The sequence below is a fragment of the Macaca nemestrina genome, chromosome 17 (assembly GCF_043159975.1).
Source record: "Macaca nemestrina isolate mMacNem1 chromosome 17, mMacNem.hap1, whole genome shotgun sequence".
In the NCBI taxonomy this organism is placed as follows: Eukaryota; Metazoa; Chordata; class Mammalia; order Primates; family Cercopithecidae; genus Macaca; species Macaca nemestrina.
In genome coordinates, this window is record NC_092141.1 from 74534333 (window position 1) to 74557463 (window position 23131).

The window sequence follows — 23131 nt, forward strand, 5'->3', positions numbered from 1 at the left end:
GATCAGCAGACAATCTTCCTTTCTCTTTCCTTTGAAGATTTTGGTCCAGTTTGCAAAGGAGCTAGTACTCAGTTGTTTTAAGAATGTATAGTCCTGGAGGAAGACACCAACTGAGAAAATGGAGCACCTAGAAAAAGGCAGATAAGGGAATAAAAGAAATGACTAAATTCTTTAGCCATTTACAGTTTTAGCCATTTAAATTTTTTAAATTATGATAAACAGAAGAAAATAGTTATGAGCTTAAGTAGGGAAGTACTTCTAAGCACACACATATTAAGAACATATAATGGAAATAATGATATATTTGAATACATTTTTAAAATGTATTTATGTTAAAAAAAACAATTTTTTTTGAGATGGAGTCTCGCTCTGTCACCCAGGCTGGGGTGCAGTAGTGCAATCTTGGCTCGCTGCAACCTCCACTCCCTGAGTTCTGGCAATTCTCTTGTCTCAGCCTTCCTAGTAGCTGGGATTACAGGTGCCCACCATCACACCTGGCTAATTTTCCTATTTTTAGTAGAGACAGGGTTTCACCACATTGGCCAGGCTGGTCTCAAACTCCTGACCTAAAGTGATTCACCTGCCTCGGCCTCCCAAAGTGGTGGCAGGCATGAGCCACTGTGCCCAGCTGAAAAACAATTTCTATAGATAAAAAGAAACTATGTATCATTGTATAGGTTAAAAAACAAAGTATTTGAAATATATATAACAAAATTAATATCTTTAATATGTAAACAGCTTTTACAAATTAATAAGAAAAAATCCCGGCTAAAAATTTCAATGGACATAAAGATGCAATTTACAAATAAAGACATACAGATGTAAAAAGTATATCCTGGCTGGGCGCGGTGGCTTACGCCTGTAATCCCAGCACTTTGGGAGGCACAAAGTCAGGAGATCGAGATCATCCTGGCTAACCCGACTCCACTAAAAATAGAAAAATTAGCCGGTGTGATGGCGGGCGCCTGTAGTCCCAGCTACTCGGGAGGCTGAGTCAGGAGAATGGCGTGAACCTGGGAGGCGAAGCTTGCAGTGAGCTGAGATCCAGCCACTGCACTCCAGCCTGGGTCACAGAACCAGACTCCGTCTCAAAAAAAAAAAAAAAAAAAAGTATATCCTTTGAGTAATAAATACAAAGTAAAATAACAGTGAAATTCCTTTTTTTTCCCCACTTAGCTTATTGTCAATGATTAAAAATAAATGCTTAATGTTGATAAGATTATGGGAAACAGAAACTCTGATTCAAAGCTACTGAAAATATAAAGTGATGTAACATTCTGGGGGCAGTTTGCCAGTATGAATTAAAACTTTTATATGATTTACTCACGTTCACTTTTAGGAGTGTCTCTTAAGAAAATAACTAGAGGTGGCTGGGCGCGGTGGCTCACGCCTGTAATCCCAGCACTTTGGGAGGCCAAGGCAGGTGGATCATGAGGTCAGGAGATCGAGACCATGTTGGCCGACATGGTGAAACCTCATCTCTACTAAAAATATAAAACTTAGCCAGGCATAGTGGCGCGTGCCTGTAATCTCAGCTACTCGGAAGGCGGAGGCAGGAGAATCCCTTGAACCAGGGAGTCAGAGGTTGCAGTGAGCCGAGATCACGCCACAGCACTCTAGCCTAGTGACAGAGCGAGACTCCATCTCAAAAAAATAAATAAATAAATAGAAGTGTATACATAGCTTTGCATATAAAAATGTTAGTCAAAGAGTTCTTCATAATAATTTTTAAATTAAGAACAACCTAGGCCAGGTGCAGTGGCTCATACCTGTAATCCAAGCACTTTGGGAGGCTGAGGAGGGTGGATCACGAGGTCAGGAGTTCCAAACCAGCCTGACCAACATGGTGAAACTCCGTCTCTACTAAAATTACAAAAATCAGCTGGGCGTAGTGGTGCACGCCTATAATCCCAGCTACTCAGGAGGCTGATGCAGGAGAATCGCTTGAACCTGGGAGGCAGAGGTTCCAGTGAACCAAGATTGCATCACTGCACTCCAGCCTGGGCAACACAGCAAGACTCCATCTCAAAAAAAAAAAAAAAACTAAATGCTGAGGCAGGACAATCACTTGAACCTGGGAGGCAGAGATTGCAGTAAGCCAAGATGGTGCCACTGCACTCCAGCCTGGGTGACAGAGCAAGACTCTGTCTCAAAAAATTAAAAAAAAAAAGGAAAGAAAAAAAAGAACAACCTAAATGTCTGCAAATAGAGACTTGGTTTAATATACTTTGGCATAAATATATTGGACAGAATGCTGTGCAGCAATAAAAATCATAATTTCACCAGGCGCGGTGGCTCACACCTGTAATCCCAACACTTTGGGAGGCTGAGGCGGGCAGATGACTAGGTCAGGAGTTCGAGACCAGCCTGGTCAATATGGCGAAACCCCGTCTCTACTGAAAAATACAAAAATTAGCTGGGCACAGTGAGAGGTGCCTGTAATCCCAGCTATGTGGGAGGCTGAGACAGGAGAATCGCTTGAACCTGGGAGGCAGAGGTTGCGGTGAGCCAAGATCACGCCACTGCCGCACTCCAGCCTGGATGACAGAGTGAGATTCCGTCTCAAAATATACATATATATAATATACATATATATAAAATATACATATATATACACACACATATATAAAATTTCAAAGAATATGAATATACAGAAATATTCACAATATAATATATTGGAAGGAAGCTGGGAAGCTAAGGAAATGTGGCTTACAAAACACAGGCTGAAGGAAATGGCCAAGAGAGTCCTTGAGTGCTCTGTGTAGATCTTTTGTCCAGTCTTTGGCAGGAAAGGTAGGGCTCTACGATTGACAGCTCACCAGAGTCACCTGGAGTGGGGCAAGGAGGTTTCCCCAGGAAGGGAGCACAGGAGAGACAAATATATAGGTCATCTGTGCAGTTGAGAAAGTTGATTGTGGTGGTGGCAGTGGTGGTGATGGAGGTTGGGGCAGGGGGAGATTAGGGTGGCATCTGTGATGCTGGAATTCTCAATGACCGTCAAAGCATGTGCTTTACAGTTACCTACAAAGCAGGGTCCTAAAAAGTAATTTTGCTGTATTTCCCAAAAGCTTTGAAATAGGGAAAAATCCAAAACCGCTAATTTCCTTATATTTATTTTGTTGTTTAGCAGTCTATTTGTTTGCAGCAGAGTCTCAGTCTGACCTCCAAGCCCATCCAGAGGGCCCGGGCGACTGCAGGAGGGCCGCCGCTCCTGCCCGCGGAGCTGGAGCGGGGACCAGAGACCGAGACTGGGGCATCCACCAGGAGAGTCCCAAGGCTCCCAGACCGGAGCTCCATACAAACCCTGGAGGGCAAAGCGGGGAGAGGGAGTGAAGATGAAGAACCTGGGAGCCTGGAGAGCGGGGATCCTTTGTCTGAGGAAGCTCCAAGGAAACGGAGGGGATTCCCTGAAGTAGATTCCTTCATGTCTTCAGGGTGGCTTTTTATGCTAAGCCCCACCTGGGATGCTGGTGTGCTGAAGCATTTAGGGAGCTGGCCCAGCAGAGGGGATGCAGGGAAAGCCTGGGGGTGGAGGCCGGGAGAACCACAGACCCCACCATCTGAGAGCTTGACACCAACAATAAGCCTGTGGCCAAAGCACTGTGGGTACTGGGTTTTGTACCAGGAGTTTCTGGCCGTATAACAACCCACTCTTGTGGGAACTAATCCATCCCCTTAAGAACGAATCCAGTCTTGCCAGAGCAAGAGCTCACTCGCTACCAGGAGAACAGCATCAAGCCATTCATGAGAGACCCACCCCATGACCCAGCACCTCCTGCCAGACCCACCTCCAACACCACCGCGTTGGAGATCAAATTTCAACATGAGTTTTGGCGGGGACAAACAAACCATGTCCAAACCATAGCAAACACTGTCGCTGAATGCCAGAAACTGAAAGCCTAAGCGTGGCCCTGTACCGTCTAGCTCCTGCTCTGCCAGGGACCAGATTCAGCCGCATGGCAAGGTCCCCAGCTGGTTCATGAGCACATTTCAGAAGCACTGAGGATCACGTTAAACTGCAGGTCTTGATTCAATGTGTCCGGGGGAGGGACTGAGAGTGTGTTGCTAAACAGATCCTAGATGACCCTGATGTTGCTGGTCCATGGATCACACTTTGGCGGAAAAAGGGGGTCTACTGTATCTGTTCTATGCCCCACACCCCATTTTGATGCAGGCTGCCCCCATCCCTCTCACCTGCACCACCACCTGGCTCCACCCTCTAAGTGGAGCCCCTCCCTCTCTCCAGGCTCAGAGCCTCTCCACCGCCTCCCTCACCCACTTTCACTGACAGGTTCTCAAAAGGCTCCTGACAGTCAGGCGTGGTGGCTCACACCTGTAATCCTAGCACTTTGGGAGGCTGAGGCAGGCTGATTACCTGAGCCCTGGATTTTGAGGCCAGCCTGGGCAACATAGCAAGACCCTATCTCTACAAAATAATACAAAAATTAGTCGGGCATGGTGGCGCATGCCTGTAGTCCCAGCTTCTAGGGAGGCTGAGGTGGGAGGATCGTCTGAGCTCAGGAAGTTGAGGCTGCAATGAGCCGTGACTGCACCACTGCACTCCAGCCTAGGTGTCAGAGACCCTGTCTCAAAAAAGAAAAAAGAAAAAAAAAAAAAGGCTCATGACACTATCTGCTTCATTTTCCTTACCATTTCCCTCCTATGAAAGCCTAGCAATTAGCCTTTGCCTCAGACCTCTCTGTGTGTGTGTGTGTGTGTGTGTGTGTGTCTCTCTGTGGAACAGATTTTCAAATCACCAACAACCTCTTAAAAACCTTGCTTATTGCTGGGTGCGGTGGTGCACACCTGTAATCCCAGCACTTTGGGAAGCTGAGGCAGATGGATCACCTGAGGTCAGGAGTTCGAGACTAGCCTGACTAACACGGCGAAACCCTGTCTCTAGTAAATACGAAAAAATAAATAACCGGGTGTGGTGGTGCACGCCTATAATCCGAGCTACTTGGGAGGCTGAGACAGGAGAATCGTTTGTATCTGGGAGGCGGAGGTTGCAGTGAGCGAGATCACGCCTTTGCACTCCAGCCTGGGCATCAAGAGCAAAACTCCGTCTCAAAAAAAAAAAAAAGAAAAACTCTTGCTTATTGGTCTTTTCTTAGTCCTCTCTCTCTAAGAAAGGGGACTTCTGTCCCATTAAATGCTATTGACCAAACCCCATACAGTTTAGCGTAGAATTTTTGCCCTGGTTTGTCCTGATTTCTCAGGCCTATGCCCTTTATTTCTACCTCTCAGGCCTATCCCCTTTATTCCAATTCTTCATTCTACTCCCTGAAATTGTATTTCTACCTCCAAGTTCAGACAGCATGCAGAACCAAATCTGCAGCTCTAACTTTTCTCTGAATCTCAAATCATGCATTTCTGATTCCTGAAACTCAAGGTCTCAAAGGACACTGATTATTTTTCCATTTAATTCAGTGGAATGCAATAAACATGTTACTAGGTATTGCGCTGTGAAAACAAAGTGATGGAGCCTTCCTCCATCAAACCTTCCTGATACCAGTGGTATGCTGGTAAACCAGCTCTCAAAAAAAAAAAAAAAAAAAAAAAAAAAGCCACAATGTATAACATTTACCAGTCTCCACCATGGCTTATTTAAAGCTTCAGCCATAACATTACTGAACACAGATAAGAGATGCACAGAATCGGCTCTCCAGAGCCAGAATGAGCCAGCTTCAGCACAGCACTGTTGGCACTCACACAGCTACCAGTTATTATCCCAGTCATCCACCCTCAAATCTTAGAACCAAAGCATCCTTGATACTATGCTGTCCCATTCACCCTCACATCTAGTAAATCAGCAACTGTGGTGACTTTTACAGCAAGGCCCTAAAACTCTTTGAAGGTAAATTATGATAAATTAGAGAAGAAAAGAGAATTAATGGCAAATGGAAAAATGTAGCAAGATGGTAGGGACTTAAACCCAATCGTGTTGATAATTACATGACATGTAAATGGTCCAAACACTCTAATTAAAAGACAGAGACCTAGATTTCTTCCCCCCGGAAAAAAAACAGCAAGCGCCAAATTTTTGTTGTCTACAAAGACACTCCTTACATCGTAAGACACAGATAAGTAAAAAGTATGGAAAAAGATATGACATGCATAAGAAAGCTGCCAGTTGAACAAACTTAACTTCAGAACAAGGAAGATAAGAGACAAAGAGACAAAGAGGGATACTTCTTTTTTTCTTTTTCTTTCCTTTTTTTCTTTTTCTTTTTCTTTCTCTGTTTTTTTTTTTTTTTTTTTTTTTTTTTTTTTTTTTTTTTGAGATAGGGTCATCCTCTGTCACCCAGGCTGGGGTGCAGTGGTGCAATCATAGTTCACTGCAGCCTCGGCCTCCTTGGCTTAAGCACTCCTCCCACCTCAGCCTCCCAAGTAGCTGGGATTATAGGCACGTGTCACCATGTCTGGCTAATTTTTGTATAATTTTGTAATTTTGCATAATTTGGGGGGTTTGGTATAGTTTTATAATTTTTTGTAGAGAGAGGGTTTCGCCATGTTGCCCAGGTTGATCTTGACCTCCTAGGCTCAAGCAATACACCCACCTCAACCTCCCAAAGTTCTGGGATTACAGGTGTGAACCACCACGCCCAGCAGATATTTCTTAATGATTTAAGAGTTAATTCATATGTATATCTATTATACATCCATTAGAAGATTTTAAAAAAATAAAACTTCAAGAAAATATATCAATCAGAAATATATATGCACATAAAGACCGAGCTTCAAAATGCATAAAGTATCAACTGACAGAATTTCAAGGCAAAATGAAGAAATCTTCTAATCTACCTAGTGGGTTGTTTTTTTTTTTTTTTTTTGAGACGCAGTCTCGCTCTGTCACCCAGGCTGGAGTGCAGTGGCGTGATCTCGGCTCACTGCAAGCTCCGCCTCCCGGGTTCACGCCATTCTCCTGCCTCAGCCTCCCCAGTAGCTGGGACTACAGGTGCCCACCACCACGCCCGACTAATTTTTTGTATTTTTAGTAGAGACGGGGTTTCACTGTGTTAGCCAGGATGGTCTCGATCTCCTGACCTCGTGATCCACCCACCTCGGCCTCCCAAAGTGCTGGGATTACAGGTGTGAGCCACCGCGCCCAGCCCTACCTAGAGATTTTAAACTTCTTCTCAGAACTGATAGAGCAAACAGAGAGAAAATCAGTAAAGGCATAGAAGACTTCAACCACCCTGTTAACCTAACTGGCCTAATTGACATGAATAGAACACTCCATTGAGCATCAGAAGACATGTTCTTTTCAAAGGCGCATGGAACATTCAAGATAGTTTGCTATACCATAAAACAACTTCCAATATATATAAGAGTTGAGATCATAGATTATATTTGCTGACTACAAAAAAAGTTAAAATTTAAAAAAGAGAAAAATATGTTTGAAAAACCCTGAAATAATGGGAAACTAAACAAAATACATTTAAATAGCAGCACATGCATCATAAAAGAACTCACATGGGAAATTGGAAAATATTTTGAACTAAATGATAATGAAAATACAACATATCAAAATTTGGAAGATGCATCTAAATCAGTGCTTAGATGGAGCTACATAACTTTCAATGCTTATAAGAAGAAAGATCTAAAAATCAACATTTAAAGCCAGGCGTGGTGGCTCACGCGTGTCATCCCAACGCTTTGAAAGACTGAGGCAGGCGGATCATCTGAGGTCAGGAGTTTGAGACCAGCCTGGCCAACAGGGAGAAACCCTGTCTCTACTAAAAATGCAAACATTAGCCAAGCATGGTGGCACATGTCTGTAATCTCAGCTACTTGGGAAGCTGAGGCAGAAGAATGGCTTGGAGGCGGAGGTTGCAGTGAGCTGATATTGCACCACTGTACTCCAGCCTGGGTGACAGAGAGAGACTCCATCTCAAAAACAAAACAAAACAAAACCAAAAAAACTACATTTAAGCTAGTAAATAGTAAGAAACTAGTAAAAGAAGACCAAATTAAATCCAAAGTAAGCAAAAGGAAGAAAACAATAAAAATAAGAGCAGAGGCTGGGCGCAGTGGCTCATGCCTGTAATCCCAGCACTTTGGGAGGCTGAGGCAGGCAGATGACCTGAGGTCAGGAGTTCGAGACCAGCCTGGCTAACATGGTGAAACCCTGATTCTACTAAAAATAAAAAAAATTAGCCGGGCGTGGTGGTGCACACCTGTAATCTCAGCTACTCAGGAGGCTGAGGCAGGAGAATCACTTGAACCCAGGAGGTGGAGGTTGCAGTGTACAGACATTGCACTATTGTACTCCACCTTGGGCAACAAGAGCGAAACACCATCTCAAAAAAATAATAATAATAAAATAAAAATAAGAGCAGAAATCAAAGAAATAAAACACAGACTTATAGTTTAAAAACTCAATGGAACCCAAAGCTAATTCTTAGAAAATATCAATAAAATTATAAACCTCTAGCTAGACTAGCCAAGGGAAAAAAAGAGAGAGAGAAAACACACAAATTATCACTATAAGGAATGAAAGAGAGACTTCATTAGAAATCCTACATATAATGAAAGTATAATAAGCAAATAGCACAAACAACTTTATGTCGATAAAGTCAACAATTTAGATAAAAGGGACAAATTACATGAAGGACAAAAATCACCAAATCTAGCTTAATAAGAAATAAGAAGTCAGAAACAGGTCTAATCTATTAAATAAATTGATTTTCTAATTAAAAGTTTTCCCTGAAAGAAAACTCCAGGCCAGGTGGCTACACTGGTAAATTCAATCAAACATTTAAGGACATCTAATGTCAGGTTCTCTCAAATTCTTTCAGAAAACAGAAGCGAGATCTCTTCTCAACTCATTCTATGAGGTCAGCATAACCTGGTACCAAAACCGGACAGCTATTACAAGAAAACTACAGACCAATATTTCTCAAGAACGTGAACACAAAATTCCTTAAAAAAGTATTGGCAATTTGAACCAAGAATAAATTAAAAGAGATAATACATCATGACAAAGTGGAGTTCATCCCAGGAACACACGATGATTTAACATTTAAAAATCAACAAATGTAGGCCGGGCGCGGTGGCTCAAGCCTGTAATCCCAGCACTTTGGGAGGCCGAGGTGGGTGGATCATGAGGTCAGGAGATCGAGACTATCCTGGCTAACATGGTGAAACCCCGTCTCTACTAAAAATACAAAAAACTAGCCGGGCGTGGTGGCGGGCGCCTGTAGTCTCAGCTATTTGGGAGGCTGAGGTGGGAGAATGGCGTGAACCCGGGAGGCGGAGCTTGCAGTGAGCCGAGATCACGGCCACTGCACTCCAGCCTGGGAGACACAGCGAGACTCCGTCTCAAAAAAAAAAAAAAAAAAAAAAATCAACAAATGTAAATCATCCTATTAACAATAAAGGAGAAAAACCATGTGGTCAACTTGACAGGTATATAAAAAGGATTTGATAAAGTACAACTTGCATTCATAATAAAAATTCTCAGAAAGCTAGAACTAGATAAGCACATCTTCAACCTAACCTAGAGTATCTACAAAAAACCTTCAGCAGCAAACTTTATGATGAATGACTGAATACTTCTCACCTGAGATCTGAAATGAGCAAGGGTATTTCATCTCATAACTTTTATTTAACATTTATAGCTGGTTCTCGTTTGTGCAGAAAATGATTTTAGACATAACCAATCTTTATGAAACCTAACAATCTAACAGAAGTAAGTGAATTCAGCAAGGTTATATGACACAAGGTCAAAATAAATCAATTATATTTCTATATGCTAGCACAGAACAATTGAAAAATAACATTCAAAATACTATTTATAATAGCATCTAAAAATCCATAAATACCTAGGATAAATTTAACAAACTATATCCAAAATATATAGATGAATATAATTTTGGTAAACAAAAAAAATTACTGAGAGAAATTAAAGAAGGACCTAACCAAATGGTAAGATACGTTGTGTTCATGGGTTGGAAGACTTGGTGTATTAGTCCATTCTCACACTGCTATAAAGACACTACCTGAGACTGAGTAATCTATAAACAAAAGAGATTTAATTCACTCACAGTTCCACATGGCTGGAGAGACCTCAGGAAACTTCAATCATGGCAAAAGGCAAAGGGGAAACAAGGCATGTCTTACATGGCGGCAGGAGAGAGGGAGAGAGAAAGTGTCATGCTTTTAAACCATCAGATCTTGTGAGAACTCACTATCAGGAGAACTGATGGGAGAAACCACCCCCATGATCCAATCACTTTCTACCAGGTCCCTCCCTTGACATGTGGGGATTACAATTTGAGATGAGATTTGGGTGGAGACACAGAGCCAAACTATATCACTTGGTGTTGTCAATATGTTAGTTTTGCCCAAATTGATCTGTAGATTCAGCTCAGTCCCAGTCAAAATCCTAGAGGGTTTTTTTTTTTTTTTTTTTTGGTAGAAATAGACAAGGTGATGATTACATTTATATGGAAATACAAAGGACATAAACTGACATCCCAGAATTCTCAAGTTTTTTTAAAAGAATAAAGTTGGATGACTTACATCTAAACTGATTTCAAAACTTATTATGAAGCTAGTAATCAAGACAATGTGCTATTGGCATAAAGACAGATCAATATATAAATGGAACAGACCAGAGAATCCAGAAAAAGATTCCACACATATATGGTCAATTGATTTTTAATGAGAGTGCTAAAATAATTTGACAGAAAGAATAGCTTTTTCAAAAATGCTGCTGGAAAAACTGAGTATACACATGAGAAAAAAATGAACCCTGAATCTTACCTCACACCGTAGGCAAAAATTAACCCAACATCGAGCAGAGAGCTAAACTTTGTAAAAGCTAAAACCACAAAGAATTCTGGAGGAAAAATAGGCAAACATATTTTTGATCTTGGCACAGGCAAAGATTTTTTAGAAAGGATACAGAAAGCACTATGAAAAAGGAGAAAAATGGGTGGATAAATCAGACTTCATCAAAATTAAAAATATCTACTCTTTGAAGACATCATTAAAGAATTGTAAAAGAAAGCCATGGACTGGTAAAAAATAAATAAATAAATAAATTTGAAATAAAAATATCTGACAAAAGACTTGTACCAAGATATACAAAAACTCTTATACCTCAAAAATAAAACAAAGATCTAATTTTTAAAATAAGCAAAAGATGTGGTCAGACATTTCCCAAAAGAAGACATATTATTAACAACCAACAGCACACAAAAAGGTGATCAATGTCATTAGTCATTGTAGAACTGCAATGAAATGTACTACACTACATAGACACTAGAATGTTTAAAATTAAAAAGATTTATCAAACGTTAGAGCAGATATGGGACAACTGGGAATCTCATACATTTGCACATACTGTTAGTGGAAATATAAAATGATACAATCACTTTGGAAAACAGTTTGACAGTTTCTTATAAAGTTAGACATATACTTAAGTACAAACCAATGATTTCACTCTTAAGAGAAGTGAAAACATATGGCCATCCAGACTTGTAAACAGATGCTTATTGGGCATTTACTGAGCATCTTTTTTATTTTATTTTATTTATTTTTTAAGACAGGGGCTCAGTCTGTCCCCAAAGCTGGAATGCAATGGCACAATCTCCGCTCTGCTCACTGCAGCCTCAACTTCCCCAGGCCCAAGTTTTTCTCCCAACTCAGCCTCCCAAGGAGCTGGGACTACAGGCATGGACCACACCACACTTGGCTAACTTTTGTAGTTTTTGCCATGTTACCCAGGCTGGTCTTGAACTCCTGAGCCCAAGTGATCCACCCACCTCAGCCTACCAAAGTGCTAGGACTACAGGTGTGAGCCACCACACCTGACCCCACTGAACATCTCAATGGATGAATAAGTCTGAAGTAGCAGACTTACTCGTAATATCCCCAAATTTGAAACAACCCAAATGTCCATTAACAGGTAAACATGTTATGGTATATTCACGCAAGGGAGTAATAATCAGCAATGAAAAGAAACAAACTATTTATGTATACAATAAATCCCAAAACTATGCTGAGCAAAAGAAGCCAGACATGAGGCCGGGCGTAGTTGCTTATGCCTGTAATCTCAACACTTTGGGAGGCCGAGGCAGGCAGATCATGAGGTCAGGAGTTTGAGACCAGCCTGATCAACTTGTTGAAACCCCATCTCTACTAGAGTTACAAAAAATTAGCTGGGCTTCGTGGCACATGCCTGTAATCCCAGCTACTCAGGAGGCTGAGGCAGGAGAATCACTTGAACCCGGGAGGCGGAGGTTGCTGTGAGCCGAGATCGCACCTTTGCACTCCAGCCTGGGCAACAGGGCAAGACTCCATCTTAAAAAAAAAAAGAAAAAAAAAAAAAAGAAGAAGAAGAAAAAGCCAGACATGAAAGAGTAGGTGCCATATGATCCATTCATAGGAAATTCTCAACTTCTTAACAGCAGATGATTTTGGCCTCCAAGGGACATTTGGAAATGTCTAGAAATATTTTTGGTTGTCACAAGTTGGGATAAGCTACTGACATCTGGTGAGTGGAGGCCAGGGATGCTGCTAAACATCCTTTAATGCACTAGACAGACCCCCACAGCAAAGAATTATCCAAATTATCCACTATTGAACCAAAATGTCAACAGTGGCAAGGCTGAGAAACCCTGGACAAAACTAATCTATAGTGACAGAAAACAGGTTGGTGATTGCCACTGGCTGGGGGTGGGAAAGTGAGGGTTGATCACAAAGGGGCATGCGAGTGGAGAAAATGTTTTAGGTCTTGATTGTGGTAAAAGGGACGCATTTCATTTTATACAAATTATACCTTGGAAAAATTGACTTTTAGAAAAACGACTCTGAATGTTACTTTAAAATACTTTTTTTTTTTTTTTTTTGTCATTCCCATCCATCAGTTAACTACCCTGTAAATTACCCTGAGCAAACCTCTCAGTAGTGAAGCTATTTTCTTTACTGGATGAGACCTTAGGTACAGAAATTGGGAAACCCCACACATCCCACAAAATTGAATCCATGTTTTCTAATTGGAATTTGAGGATAGTGGAACCAACAGAGTAGCAAGAACAAAGAAACCTCCCCGTCAACCAATAGTATTATAGTATCATATTGTTACATACATACACATGTGTGTGTATGGAGACACACATAGCCATTGGCACATGTGCTATTTGCATGGTGTCTGGTACAAAGAAAGGATAAAACGAGTGTTAATAACCTTTGCCTCAGTAACACATTCTTTATGCTTTTATTTCTACATCCATTGATGCTTTAATAAAGCCAAAAGGCTGGACACAGTGGCTCACACCTGAAAACCTAGCACTTTGGGAGGCCGAGGTGGGCAGATCACCTGAGGTCAGGAGTTCAAAACCAGCCTGGCCAACATGGTGAAACCAGGTCTCCACTAAAAATACAAAAATTAGCCAGGTGCGGTGGCATGCACCTGTAATCCCAGCTACTTGGGAGGCTGAGGCAGGAGAATCCCTTGAACCTGGGAGGTGGAGGTTGCAGTGAGCCAAGATCGTGCCACTGCACTCCATTCTAGGCAACAGAGTGAGACTCTGTCTCAAAAATAAATAAATAAATAAATAAATAAATAAATAAATAAAGCCAAAAGACTCTTTAGCCTTTTAGCTAAGGTGCAGTCTTTTGGAATGAGGGTACTGTGAAGAGAAAGCAGCTTCTACGGGAATCCTCTCAAAAACTCACCTGTTTTGGAGTCCTTCTCAGTGGTGAGCTGGAGTGAGCTCACATTGGCTTCTGAGAGCTGATCAAGGGCTTCTCTTACAAACTCCTGGTTTAGCAACCTCAGGTTGGCAGTTGGAAATCAACCATGGCCGGAAGTCTTTACACCATGGAAATTGGCAAATGTGACACATCAGGGCTTGTCCCCTAGAGAGCCAGGCGTTCAGTGCTTGCCGGCACATCACTGCCGCTGACTCAGAAAGAAGTGAAATTCATACGGAAGAGACAATGCACATGGGTGTGAACATGAACATTGTGGTTTGAAATGTGTGAGTTTTTTTCCTCTTATGTCATAAAGACAGTTGGAATTGCCCTGACGATCCATCTTCCCATGGAAAAAAAAAAAAACCAAAAAGCCAAGGGGGTGTGGGTGGGGAGCCTGGATAGGTTCCATACAGTATTTTAATAAAAAATTGTGATGTAGCCTGGGGGCTTCTGGTTAAACAAAACAAAATGTTTAGTTTGAAAACCTGTTCTTTGCGTTAGAATAAACGTGAATGAGAGTATAGAGTTGGGTGAGATCTTAGCCATGTTCTCAAAGGAAGGACAGAGAAGCCCTAATTCAGGGAGGGCTTGGCCACAGTCCCTGTATGATGTGCTTCAGATATGCGTCATCCTGCAACACAGAAGACAGAGGCGTTTTGCTCAAGGTCCCCAAGGTGAGTGCCAGGCAGGGCTGTGGCATCCTGCCCAGCGCCTCTTGCCCCTGACTTCCTGGCTGCTTCTCCAAGCTAGCAAGCTAGCAGGGTGGATGGAGAGAAACATTCCCCAGAGGCCAGAGTTGCCCATGAGAAGTGGCTCTGCCCTGAACTGTCTCTCATTTTCTCAGGTCCAGGCTGGCCTGTGAGGCAAAGTTGACTTCTTTCTGACGTGAGGAACAAGGAGATCAACCAGATATCCAAGTGTGGTTGGATATCTTTTGCTGAGGCTTGGGAGGGATGTGGGAGCCAGAGAGAGGTCTGTGGCTTGAGGGTTCCTCTATGGATTTTATTTAAACCTTTTTTTTTTTTTTTTTTTTTTTTTTGAGATGCAGTTTCACTCTGTCACCTGGACTGGAGTGCAGTGGTGTGATCTCAGCTCACTGCAACCTCTGCCTCCCAAGTTCAAGCAACTCTCCCACCTCAGCCTCCCAAGTAGCTGGGATTACAGGCGCACACCACCATGCCTGGCTAATTTTTATATTTTTAGTGGAGATAGGGTTTTGCCATGTTGGCCAGGCTGGTCTCGAACTCTTGACCCCAAGTGTTCTGCCCACCTCGGCCTCCCAAAGTGGTAGGATTACAGGCGTGAGCCACTGCGCCCAACTAAACCATCTTTCAAATGGGATTTTAGGAACAGTGTTGGGTCACTACCAGATACTAGCCCACGTCCCTGGGCTTGGAAATCAGGCCTGGAAAGTTGAAGGCCTTCTCTGAGCCTCATCGGAGGGTGTATGCAGGAGAGCCTAGGGTGCTTCCATTCCCCGGGGCCAACAAGTAAGAGCAGAGAAAAGTGGAGAACCCCACAGCCAGCAGTTCCTCTGGACAAGCCAGAGCTGGGCCCAGAATCCAGCCCACAGCCTTTGCCTCCAAAGAACCTGGAGGTAGGAGCATCACCAGCACAGTCCCCAGCCTCCCAGCACAACAGCCAACAGCAGGGCAGGGCAACCTGCTCTCCCGGGTGGGGCTAGGGAAGGAGACCTCTCTCTCTGCAGCCTCCTCCCTCTGATAGTGGGACTTTTAAAACTTGATTAAAAAAAAATAATAAATTAAAAAAGAAAAGAAAAGAAAGCAAACAAGCACAAAAGAGCAGGCGGGGAAAACCCTAGGTAGGAATCAATGAAGCCTTTAAACCTTCTTCCCTGCAAAAGTCTGCATTTCTCTGTTGTCTTTGGGAACCCGCTGAATGGCTGGGAAACTGTTTTTAATAAACAAGAGTTCAAACGCTGAGTCTCCATAGCCAACAGTCATGCCTTAAACGCTAAACTTTACATGAAAACTCTCCCAGTCCCTTTGAACTCTCCTTCCCTCTCCGACAGAGCATTCCAGTGTTTATGCATTTTTCGAGATTGCTGGCAGGATTGCGAGGCGCTTTGAATACTTTCCCTCTCTTTAGCAATCTCCTGCCTTCAGAACCCATTAATGCCCCACTCAGCAACATCAAGGTAATGCTTTGAAGTCCCTTCTGGCTACAGGCCTCTCACACTCTTTGGTTACTGTGCAATCAAATAATTAAATGGATTCTCAGGGAAAAAAAAAAAAAATCATTCTTTTCCTTGGTAATTAAACACTCCAGGTTGGACAGGAGAGCTGTGTTGCCAAGGGAGTGAGAATCTATAAAGACTCCAAGCCCAGAAGTCTATGCTGGTGGCCCCCAGGGGAGAAAAATAATAACAAGAAAGTCAGCTCAATCCTCACTTCCCTTCTTGGCTGGCAGCAACCCTGGCCCACCCCAGGCTCTCCTGTCTCAGGGCCTCCCTTCCTAGGGCTGGGGATGGGGGCGGCGGGGGCATCTTTTGGCCAAGATAAGCTTGTCAGAGGCTGTGGCTGCTGGAGGTCAAGGAGCAGGTTCTACTCCCGTCCCAGGGGGATTATGCCCCTAAGGAGGCAGAAGGGGGGCAGGAAGAGGAGGGCAGAGGGGGGAGGGAGGGAGGGTAAAAGGAGCAGGCGGGGAGAAGAAGGAAGGGGAAAGAAGAATGAGGAAGAGAGATGAGGAAGGCAGAGAATGGGTGAAAGGGGGAGGCAGGGAAAGGGGAGAAGAAAGAAAGGAAGGAGCCGGGAGAGGGGTGAGGGAGAGGTAGGGGAGGAGGGAGAAAATGGGGGAGGAGGGGAAGTGAAAAACTGTTTAGGTGGCAGCTGCGGCTATTGGTTTCTTGCCTCTCTGTCTTCCGCGCCTCCCCAGGGTTTGCTTCTCCCAGAACAGATCTGACTCCCACTCTTTGTCTGGGTAGAGCCCCAACCTGCTAAAGTCCAGGGCACCCCTCACCACCTGCTTTGCCCTTATAGCCTCAACTCTCACCTCTTTCCCACCTTCTTGCCTTGGCCCAAACTGCTCTCTCTACCTGAATTACCCTTCCACTCTCCTTCTGACCACCCCCAGGACCCCCAAAGTCTCAGCTCAGCAGTGACTTTCCTCTGGGGAGCCCCCTGGGTGTTCAGACAAATTTTATTCAAGCAACTCCCCCGCCTCCCGCCCGCTGGAGATGGAGTCTCTCTCTGTCCCCTAGGCTGGAGTGTAGTGGCTCCATCTCAGCTCACTGCAACCTCCACCTCCCAGGTTCAAGAGATTCTCCTGCCTCAGGCTGGGGTTACAGGCACCTACCACCACACTCGACTAATTTTTTGTATTTTTAGTAGAGACAAGCTTTCACCATGTTGGCCAGGCTGGTCTCCAACTCCTGACCTCAAGTGATCCACCTGCCTCAGCCTCCCAAAGTGCTGGGATTACAGGCGTGAACCACTGTGCCAGCCACCTTTTTTTTCTTTTTTTTGAGGTCTCACTAGACTCCTAGAGACTAGAGTCAATAACTCCTAGATTCAAGTGATCCACCCACCTCAGCCTCCCAAAGTATTAGGATTACAGGCATGAGCCACCATGACAGGCTATTCAAGCAACTTCTCCAGTGAATCATAATCTCTCAATCAGGTGCTCCTCTGGGTTTTCATAGTCTGTTTCCCCACCCCCTCCACAGGCCTATAATAGTCCTCAGCAGGTGCTGGTGATGCTGGCAATGACAGTGATGTGCACACGACCGCCAAAGAGTCTTAGGTCCAAGAAGCACTTTTAAAAATGGCCACCATATACCCCGTGCTTTGTTTGTGAGCATCTCTGTGACAGGAACATGGCATCCTCTGTGACAGGAACTTGAAGCATCTCTTCATCACTCCCGTCTTGTATCCCAAAGTGGCCAATTTCCCCTCTCTAACCGTCTCTCCCCATGTGGTGTATGCACCTGAATGTCCAGGAACTTGGGCTCCCTGACATCCAAATTGGCCTTGAGAATAGATTCCCCCCAACCCCTAGGACAGGAGCCATATTATTAGTCAGAATTATTTGGGTTGGCCATGACAAAAACCCAAGACAAATTGACTGAAGAGAAAAAAAAAATAGATGACAGGATTTATTGACTCCCAAGGCTGGGCTTTCAGAGCAGTTGAATCTAAGGACCTAAGTGAAGTGTCATAGGACTTAATGGATCTTTTTCTCTACCCCCACCCTGCCACTTTGTGGCTCCGATTTCCGCCTTAGTGGCTTCAATCCCAGATAGGAGCTCTTCATACCATGGCCCCCAGAAGCCCAAGGATTTGGTTATCCCATTTCAGAAGCTTCAACAGGGAGAGCGCACCTCATTCTCTGAATTCCTGGCACAAGTCCCAGGTGTGACTCTCATTGGAACAACTTAAGTCACATGTCCCTCCCTGGACCAATCACAGTAGCCAAAATGATGGGCTCTACTAATTGGCCAGATCATATGAGCATCTTTGCAACTGAAGGGTGTTCCCCAAAGGAATACCGAGATGTTAACATCAGGAGGTGAAAACACAGATGTTGGGCCAGCTAAAACAACAGATAACCACTGCAAGAACAAATCTTACTGGTGCCATTTATGGAGATTCTTAGAGGGAGATGGCTGGGAAGACGTTGTGTGTTAGGGACGAAAGGGTGAAGACAAAGGTAGGATCAGAAACAAGATCTCATCAGATCTTATACAAAGGTGGAAGGTGTGGAGCAATGGAATCAGGCAAGTAGTAGACAAGCCAAACAGGTTACCAAGGAGTAGGCCCTCCCATTAGGTAAGGGGGTAGGGCAAGGCAGGCAGGAACTCCAAGCCAAATTCTGTCCCAGTCCAGAAGTCAATGATACAATTCCTGGGGAGTCAGTAGCCTATCCGGGGCTCAGCCTACCTCCTGCCTCCAAGTGGGAGAGGCTATGCTATGCGTCTTGTTAGAAAAAGTCGAGGCATCAAAGCTGTTCTAGATGGGGATGGAGGTGGTTTGCAGAAATGTCCACAAACTCTGCTTGAAGCAACGAAAGTCTTCACACATGGAGAGATTTATCCTGAAAAATTATGAGATGCGCAGAACGCTTTATTTGGTCAAGAGAAAATGTCATCTATTGAAAGGATATACACCAAAATATTATCAGATGGTATCTCTGGATAGTGGGGATTACAGTTGAATTTCTTTGTCTTTTTCATAATTCTGTGTGTTTTCCAAATTTTCTACCATGACTATTTATTTTTGTGGTCAGGAAAAATATAAATTAAAGGGGGGAAAACATCCCTAAACTGTTTCTATCAGATGCTGTATAAGTCAATTTTTCACGCTAATAATCCACTTTTCCATTTATTTTATTTTCTCGCCATGTCTCTGCTTGTCACCCTGGGTATCCCTCAGTCTGGATAATTGGCCTCCGGCTGCGTGGAAGCAGTCCTATTCCCTAAATTGAAGTGGGGAGGGAGCCCTGCTTCTCCCAGCTGAGGCTGGGCCAGGAAGCCCTAGCAATGGTTCCCACTGAGCCTGGCTACTGCTGATGAAATAGGACTCAGATGTCCAGCAGCTGTGACCCTCCCCAAGCTTGGATCCCTCCCCCTCCTCTCACCTCCCGGGCTTCTTCAGGCAAGATGAATGAACAACAAAGGCCTTGTGGCCATCTCAGCCATGCCAAGAAATGGGTGTCATCTGGAGGACGTGTCAGCCCAAACCTTTTATGTTGACAAACCATGTAGATCAGAAAACTAATTGCTTCTTGCTGTCTTTAGCCCGCCAAGGGCTCAACAATGATCCACAAATCATTTATACAATTGATAATCACAAATGACTTTACACTAGTGGAACTAGACACCCACGCACCCATTGCCTGATTGGGGATGGGAGTTGAGACTTAATTTACAAATGAAGGTCCCAGCCAGCACAGGAAACCCTCCCGAGAGTCAATAAGACCACTCTCACCCCCAAACCACCCAGTAGTTAATTCCTTCCCTTGGAAAAAATATATGGTGGAATGACACTCACCAACCTGTGCCAGACTCAGAATCCTAGAGAAAAAGATTTGGACAGCTAGTGGAAGACACAGCCTCCAGGCCAGTGGCAGTCCGAAAGCCACAGAAGATCCAATGCTTTACATTATCTCCCTGGAAATCTTTGGAGACAGAGATTTCATAGTTTCTCCCAATGACCTACTGCAGAGTTGTATATCCTGGTAACAGTTGGTTTTTGGAGGAACCATTGCATCTCCTGCTTTTCTTCTTCTTCCTTTTTTTTTGAGACGGAGTCTCGCTCTGTCGCCCAGGCTGGAGTGCAGTGGCCGGATCTCAGCTCACTGCAAGCTCCGCCTAATTTTTTTTATTTTTAATAGAGACGGTGTTTCACCGTGTTAGCCAGGATGGTCTCAATCTCCTGACCTTGTGATCCACCTGCCTCGGCTCCCTAAGTGCTGGGATTACAGGCGTGAACCACCGCGCCCGGCACATCTCCTGCTTTTCATCCTGTTTTGCCTTCCATGAGCATAGAGGGAAAGGCTCAGATCCTATCTTCATCTTCAGCTGGGCAAAGACAGGCAACTTGGATTTTCCAGTTTGGCCCAGGCTGGGTAGCAATGAAAACTAGAGCTGTGTGTAGTAGTCAGGAGAGAGCATGTCCAAGAAAATCTGGCTTAGCCTGCTCAGGTTTGTGAAGGGAGGTAGGCAGGTGAAATGCAGTTACTGAGACGATTTGCAGGGAGGAGTGCTGATGTCTTGCACGTGGTAGTGAAAGTTTCTCCTTGAAGTGATGCTTCAAGTTTTGTTTTTTGAAAATCTGTCCTTTTCTTTTTCTGTTAGGATGGAGAAAATGACAGCTGTGACAATTTTATCAGTCCAGAGACAGACAGCACTCTAGGTCATTGCTACGGGTTGAATTGTGTCCACCCAAAAAGATATGGTGAGGTCCTAACTCCCAGTACCTCAGAATGTGGCCTGATTTGGAAATAAGGTCTTTGCAGATGTAATCAAGTTAAGATGAGGCCAGGCGTGGTGGCTCGCACCTGGAGAGGCCAAGGTGGGTGGATTACCTGAGGTCACGAGTTCGAGACCAGCCTGGCCAACGTGGTGAAACGCCATCTCTAAAATACAAATGATTTTGTACTAAAAATACAAAATCAGCCGGGCATGGTGGCGCACGACTGTAATCCCAGCTACTCAGAAGGCTGAGGCAAGAGAATCACTTGAACCCAGGAGGCGGAGTTTGCAGTGAGCCAAGGCCGCACCATTGCACTCCAGCCTGGGCAACGAGAGTGAAACTCTGTCTCAAAAAAATAAAAAAGAAGAAGAAGCAAGGTGCATTGGCTCACACCTGTAATCCCAGCACTTTGGGAGGCTGAGGCAGGTCGATCGCCTGAGGTCAGGAGTTTGAGACCAGCCTGGTCAACATGGTAAAACCCTGTCCCTACTAAAAATACAAAAAATTAGCTGGGCGTGGTGGCAGGCACCTGTAATCCCAACTACTAGGGAGGCTGAGGCAGGAGAATCACTTGAACCTGGGAGGCGGAGGTTGCAGTGAGCCGAGATCGTGCCATTGCACTCCAGCCTAGGAAAAAGAGCGAAACTCTGTCTCAAAAAACAAAAAAAAGGGGGGGCGGTGGAGGGGAGGGAAATTTGATTTGGACACAGACACGTCCAGAGAGACAACTGTGTGGAGGGATGCAGTGAAGACTGGAGTTGTGCTGCCACAAGCCGAAGAATGTGTGGGGTTACCAGAAGCTGATAGAAGTAAGGAAGGCTCCTTCCCCACCAGGTTTCAGAGGGACCATGGCCCTGTTGATAACTTGACCTCAGACTTCCAGCCTCCAGAACTGTGAAACAATACATTTCTATTGTTCTAAGCCTTCCCATTTGTGGTACTTTGTTACAGCAACCCTAGGGAACTAATACAGTATTTTAAACAGAAAGTAAATTAATACAGAAATTCTGGCACTTTGAATTTTGTTTAAAGAGTTGACAGAGATTACAGGCCCACGCCTGTAATCCCAGCACTTTGGGAGGCCGAGGTGGGGCGGATCACGAGGTCAGGAGATCGAGACCATCCTGGCTAACACGGTGAAACCGCATCTCTACTAAAAATACAAAAAATTAGCCGGACGTGGTGGCGGGCAACTGTAGTCCCGGCTACTCAGGAGGCTGAGGCAGGAGAATGGCATGAACCCGGGAGGTGGAGCTTGCCGTGAGCCGAGATCACATCACTACACTCCAGCTTGGGCGACAGAGCGAGACTCTGTCTCAAAAAACAAACAAGCAAACAGACAAAATATATTTACTCCCCGTCTCATAGATAAATAAGTATGCAATTAAATAATCAAAATTTCATTACAAATGAGAACTTGCAGGGAAATAAATGAAGCAAGTTCTGCAATGGAGAGGATCAGACGGCCACACACATGGATCCCATGGTCAGAGAAGACCTCTGACGTTTGAGACAAAACCCGAAGGCTAAAAGGAGACAAACGTAGGAAAGGGTGAAGGAGGGTGCGTGCCCAGCAGAGGGGCTGCATACACAGAGCTCCTGCGCAGCAGGTCACTTTAGGGCAGTGGTCCCCAACCTTTTTGGCACCAGGGACTGGTTTCATGGAAGACAATTTTTCCATGGACGAGGGTGGTGTGGGAGAGATGGTTTCGGGATGAAACTGTTCCACCTCAGATCATCAAAGCATTAGATTCTCATAAGGAGCACACAACCTAGATCCCTCGCATGCGCAGTTCACACACAGTTTGCACTCCTGTGGCGATCTAATGTCACCGATGATCTGACAGGAGGCAGAGCTCAGACAGTCCTGCTCCCTCGCCCACCGCTCACCTCCTTCTGTGCGGCCTGGTTCCTAACAGGCCACAGACCAGTACAGGTCTGCAGCCCAGAGGCTGGGGACTCCGGTTTAGGGGAACTAGAAGGTGAGCGTGGAGGGAGCACAAAGGATGTTTTTCGAAACTAGGCATTGGACGAGGTAGAGGACGCCCTGTTCAGGGGCCGTGGTTCTACCTGGGGCAGACCCTTCTAAAACAGTCCCTACACACTCGTCTCCTAAGCTGCCAGACCTAAGGTTCTCTGCCAATTCTCCCTGTTTGGCCCGGGGACTGTGCCAAGCAGGCGGCCTGCTCCCTGGGATAATTCTGGTAATAGCCAACGCTTATCAAAATGCCTTTTGTTTTCAAAAATCAGCCAGGTGTGCACCTGTAGTCCCAGCTACTCAGGAGGCTGAGGTGAGGTGGGAGGATCGCTTGAGCACAGGAGGTTGAGGCTGCAGTGAGCCATGATCGTACCACTGCACTCCAGCCTGGGAGACAGAGTAAGACTCTCTCCCTTTTTTTCTTTTTGGCTGGTGGTTGTTTTTGTTTGTTTTTAAACCAAGTCACCATACCCACTTCCTGAGACAAATCATGTAGTAGCATCCAGTCAGA

At 44.6% G+C, this 23131-nt stretch overlaps 1 long non-coding RNA gene across 1 annotated transcript; it reads right to left on the reverse strand.

Annotated features, from left to right (window-relative positions):
• Window positions 1–45: 45 nt before the first annotated feature.
• On the reverse strand, window positions 46–18759 carry LOC105469020 (uncharacterized). Its single transcript, XR_979743.2, has 3 exons — window positions 18609–18759; window positions 2714–2828; window positions 46–127 (listed from the first exon to the last, which is right to left on the reverse strand). It is a non-coding gene; the product is annotated as an uncharacterized lncRNA (long non-coding RNA).
• Window positions 18760–23131: the final 4372 nt, after the last annotated feature.